Raw genomic sequence first — 6000 nt, 5'->3', positions numbered from 1 at the left:
GTTCATAGTGCCAAGAACCCCCAAACATCTTACCTCTAAAACTACAGAAGGAAAGAAAAGCCCTCTACATTTTAGCCAGTAGTATTTACTCTACCTTGTATGCAGTCAGCAATTAACGAGAGTTTGAACAATAAGGTTTTCAGAGGCCTACTAGAAATCTGGACAGGTCGTGATGGATTCGGACAGATGTAACAATTTCAATTAATTGTGTAGGCATAATATTTCCAGTGAATGTGTTAACGCCTAGAGTGATAAAGGTACGGTCTACCGTGTACAGCCTTGAATGAAAGCTAGAGCTCCGAATCCTGCCTCAGGCTAGTGAAACGAAAGCACTCGTGTGGACATACCTTGCACGATAAACTGACTCTTGTGTATACTCGGCACGTCGGCAGCGTCCCGCTAACGGACGCTTGGGGACCCGAACTCAGCATAAAGAAGGACACACTAACGAATGAAAGGACATAAAAGGAGAAGCACCGCGAACGTGGAACTGGGCGACACGACGTGAAGCGCATCTAGCCCGGCCGGAAGCCGGGTGCGAAGCATGCAGGTATTGGATAGGAAGCCCCGGTGGGCACGCAAAGCGAGCGCTTCTGCATGGATGGCTTGGATGGTTCTTCGAATCATCGCTGCACCACCGGCCGCGTCGCGTTCGCGTGCTGAGCATGCAGTGTGGACAGCTGCGGGGAATACGTGTCTCGCATGCACCATCAAAGCCAAAACTTGGCCTGCGGGCTTTTCAGTCCAGCTCAGAGTTGAATCCTTCCTACCCGAGGTCGGAAACGCGAAAATACGAAGGGTCCACAGATTCAAACAGAACCAAAAGTAATATCGTGTCGAGAAGTTCGGGGAAGGCGCAACACTTAAATCTAGTGGGACGACTTTGCCTAAAACCTCCTGAACCTTTCCACTTTTCTGAAGGGGCAAAAAACTCAGAGCGGGAAATCTACAAACCCCTTCATAAAAGGCACTCTCACGAAGAGGAGGACTTCTTGATCTTCTTGATAACATCACCACAAAGCATGTATTAGCCAGAGCGTCAATTGCCTCCTTAGCCGACACACGTGGAAGATAATAGGATGGGCCCCATATGCTGATGTTCGAGCATATCTGGATTTTGGACTTCTCTTTATTGGGATGCTATTAAGCACCTGTGAGAGAGAGAGAGAGACTCTTTAATGAAAGACAGAGCAGGGGGACTAGATTCAAGTACCCACCACCACACAAAGCCCTCACGAGGGAGGAAGCAGTCGGCTGGCGTAGGCTATACAAACTCCTTCCCCAACCTGTACATCTATAACAAGATGTCACCAACACCATACAGAGCAAACTGCCCCTGGTGCGGCGACACACCCACACTATACCACATCACATGGGAGTGCGAACGAAATAAAGTATTCCACCAACACGAATTCCCGAGTGCGGAGCAATGGGAGAGCCGGCTCACCAGCAGCGAGCTCGCGGCCCAAAGGGCCTTAGTGCGGCACGCTACTGATGCAGCGCGACTCAGTGGAGCCCTGGACTAGGGGCCAAACCTTGCTGAAGAGAAGCCTCAAGTCGCCGGCGCCACGAAAGACGACGGAGACTTCGACTCCGCGAATCTCTTAAAAGATCTCAATAAAAGGTTTCTACTACTACTACTACTAGCCGGCGTTTCAATACCGCTGGCATGCTACTCTGCGTAGGGAGGAGAATTTGGGAGATAAAGACTGAAGTAGAGCAGCGTGGAAGAGGTGGAAGAAAAAAAAACGAAGATAAAATGCGGCCATGACAGAACACTGGATCCTGAAGCACTAGCACCACTCCTCAACCGCATGCTCTCTAACCTCTAGCACTACTTCACTAGCAGTCCTGGAAAAGAAGGCGTCTCTCTGGAGCTTATTAGATGCCTGCACAGATACAATAAATATTGCCGCGACCGGGTTTCGAACCCAGAACGGGTCACTCGAGGTAACAGAAGATATTGTATGCCCGCCCGTATCGGTGAGGGCGGTGCTGGTGAGCCCCCTCAAAGTTAGCTTACAAGCGGCATAAATACTCCCGAAAGAAGTCGTGGATTCGCACCCACTGGCGGCAAGTGGTTTCTTTTTATTGTACTTTCTTGTCATTTGTAATAATCTTTATCCGTATAGTCGTTACGCTCTAAATAGACAGCATATTACAAAAAATAACAAATTTCTCCTATGCTTTCCTTGGTTTCCATGGCTGGGGAGCAGTCTACCTCAGTGTGTGTGTGCGTGTGTGTGTGTGTGTGTGTGCGCGTGTGTGCGTGCGTGCGTGTGCGTGCGTGCGTGCGTGCGTGTGCACGTGCGTGCGCGCTGCTTTATTTACCATCACGCATCGCGTATTTTACCATCGCGCATCGGCGCTGCTCCGTCCCTTCAACACTACGATCTTCATTCTCGCCGCCCCTTTCTCTGTGACATCTGTGAAGGATCTGCAGACTGCGCGAGACAACCCCGACCTGGCTACCATAGTCCGCTCCCTGAGCGTCGGTTCTGGCACGTGCAATCACAAGTTGCGCCACATCTATCGGCTCACGGATGGCTTCTTGTACCATGTGAAGCAGCTCCATGGCCGACCTTTCGTGCGGTCGCCAGTGATTCCGAAAAAGTTGCAGCCCCATGTCTTGCGTTGTTTGCACGACGTTCCCATCACAGGCCACCTTGATCACGGCAAGACATACGCGCGCGTCTCTGAGCGCTTTCAGTGGCCAAATACGGTTAGTGACCTCCGGCCACACACGCCGTCGTGCCAGACATTCCAGTACCCGAAACCGGCTAAGGGTGACGCCAAGCCACCCCTGCAGGCTGTCCCGCCTCCAACTTCGACTTTCGAAGTGGTTGGTCTAGACCATTTGGGGCCGTTTCCCAAGACGCGCGCCGGTAACAGGTACGTCTCGGTGGCAATCGGCCACTTCTCCTAGTGGGTCGAAGCCTTGCCCGTTCCCGACACATCGTCCTGTCATGCCGTCTTTGTGGGGCGCCATCTCGTTATCCAGCACGGCGTGCCGGACCGCTTCATCATGGACAGATATTATTTTGGGCTTAAAAAAAAGAAATAAGAAAAAAGTGCCCTGCCCGCACAGTGCGAGCTGTTTCATGTCACATGAATTTGAGACATCCCTCCGCATTCAGCACTCTTTGTGCGGCAAGTACAACACAATTACACGCAAGCTGACACGCAAGTACATAAAAGTGAAACAAGCTGGGTCAGCAGGCCTGGATTGTGCAAGGCGTCGCGATCTGATTGTCTGCATTTATTTTTTACGATTGTCCATTCGTCTTTTTGTGTGTGTGAAGGTGGTCCCACTCCTTTAACCAGCACGTTCATTCTGCACCTGCCCCCTTTAACGAGCCAGGTAAATGTGCACCTGCCTCCCTCCTGCACCTACTATTACCGACTAGGACGGACTGCCGTGCCCAACCGAACCATACGTGGTCACAGACTTGCAGCCTCTGCTGACAAGAAGATGGGGAATCTGCCTTCCACAGCCGCACCCACAGCCAACCCGCTGGCATACGGGTTGTCGTTTCGGCTTCAAGCAAGCTAGGCGGTCTTTTATGAAAAAAAAAATTGCGAAGAACAAAAACGGCTTTCTTGCACTATAAAACTTGAAATCCGCTATTTTCCTTACCAGAAAAGTGTAATTTACGAGATACCGCTTGAATGTAATCGCGCGCATGTTGGTCATTCAGGACGTTATCTTAATGACCGGCTACAATATCACCCTACTTCAATGAATATCGACACAGGAAGGAATCTTCCAATTCACTGCAAGCGGCATGAAAATTGTGACCCGAAACTTCACCATACGTGCCCTCCAAGAAGTTACAAAATAAAACAGCCAGAGAAATTCCCGAACCTTTCACCATCCACACGAAGGGAGCCAACTGCGTCAGTGCCCCTTCGATTGCGCTTTTGAATGAGGAACTGCGCTATCTTACCTCTTCAGTCGCTTAACGTCTTTGTCAGAATCCTTTTTTTTTACTTCTTTTCACACGTGGCGTTTGTAATCATTTCCTTTTTCCCATCGGTATATGTTCCTTACACAAATAAACCGTGCTTCACTTGGTCAGCATGTGTTTGTCTCTCTGTCGACGTCGTAATGTTTCCGCTACTTTGGCTTTTGTGTGATGAACCAACTAGCAGAAATTGCCACTCTTTATCAATCTTGACGTCGTCTTAAAGTTATACGCCGATGGCATAAACAACTGTTCCACTAGTGGCTTCCAATCTGGCAAGGGCACTGCTCTCCAAACCGCAATACCACAATGAATTCTTTCAATGCTTGCAATTTAAATTTTTGCAGTTTCTGCAATTCCAAACAACAATGAATTCCTCCCCTTCGGCAGAAGCATGAGCTACGCACCAGGCCGATCGGACATCATACGGACTCACTGCGGCAACTCTACGTCGGCTTGAACTTTTTGACTTCCAAAAACACGGTCGCCCCGCAGTAAAGTCTATCATCCGACTCTTCGGCTTATGGGTCCAACATGATGGCCGCCCCACTCACACAATCACCATATCCTGCGCACTACATCTCATCATTTCCCGCATGATTCGCAGAGTCGCAGACCACTGTCAGGGTATGCAAGAAGATACCCTCCGCTTAGTCAACACTTTTTCTCTTGGCCGCGTTCAGTACGACCTCCTTTATAACCTGCATGAAACGGACCTAAATAAGGCTGTCGTTCTCCTCACAACACACTACAAAACCACTATGGGCTTCCCACCCGGTGTCCATAACGTACCTCCATGAAGAAATTTGAGATGCAGATCTCACATCCCAAAGAGCTCGTCTTCTCACCGCGCCAGCCGGCAAGGTTACTTATACATCATATGCGACCCTCAAGCTCACTAAACTATCACTGATGAATAACATCCCTCTCGCCGTTCGTTCCCACCTGCATGTTGTCCCACTCCAACGCCACATGCATGGTGAAGTCCAATCCAACCAGAACCAGGCACGTATTCGCTACCTTCACCGACAACTATTAAACAGTCTGCTGTTTACGCGGATACAGTGTCAAAATTCCCCCACAAATACACCGCGGCAACGGTGGATCACCAACAAACTCAATACGTGACAGCCTCATTCGCCACACCAAACCTCGCTACGGCGGCTTAAGTGGTTGCTATCGCTCATACCATTAAAGATCAAGACATGCTACACCGTAGCTCTCACACATCGCTATGTACTGAGGCTGCGTGCCGTGAGATGTTTATACAACACACATTAACTGGACATGTCCCCAAAAGCCGCGACACTTAAAGCTGCACAACGTGGCCTTAGAGAAGAGGAAGATGCAGCTGATCAACGCCACTGTGGACACCTAGGAGGCGCTCATCACCATCGCCACCTAGTCGGGCCGAGCTTCTGCAGTCTCGGAATAAGGACTCCACCCATTTCGCTGAAACTGCTTCCTTCCGAACTCAATAAACGTTTATTTCTTCTTGACATAACACTTCGAGAGCAATGACAATACATGCAAAATGATTGTTTCTCGCTACTGCGACGGCGTCGCGGCCCGATAGCGCTACAGCAAAACATGGAACCGCGCAGAAAACCTTAACACTACGCACATGCAGTATGATCCCCACACAACACACATGATCACAACACACTACAAGAGGTAGAATTCATGAACACTTAGCCCTTCTCAATTCTTTTTACCCTCAAGGATGTTTTTACAAACAATAAAACGAATATTGATAGTCAACAAGTACGCGTCAATGGAGTGCATGCGACCGGTGCGGTCACGGCGTCTCGAAGTCTGGGCCTGCGTAGTAATATTGTAACAAATTACTTCACCTTAAGACACAGGATATTTGTTCTACTGTGATCAAACGACGGAGCCACAACTGATTGCACACGTGGCCAAGCTGAAATGGTTGCCTATAAATTTAATTGTAGTCGTTGCGTGATAAGAGTTCCAACTCTAGCAACCTTTGCAACCTGAAACCGCCTTGTTAATTGAGCAGAACAATAATTTT

The sequence above is a fragment of the Amblyomma mixtum genome, chromosome 5 (genome assembly GCF_055824585.1).
Source record: "Amblyomma mixtum isolate Tamu chromosome 5, ASM5582458v1, whole genome shotgun sequence".
Taxonomy (NCBI): domain Eukaryota; kingdom Metazoa; phylum Arthropoda; class Arachnida; order Ixodida; family Ixodidae; genus Amblyomma; species Amblyomma mixtum.
The sequence above is the reverse complement of the archived record's forward strand: the minus strand, read 5'-3'. Positions refer to the sequence as shown.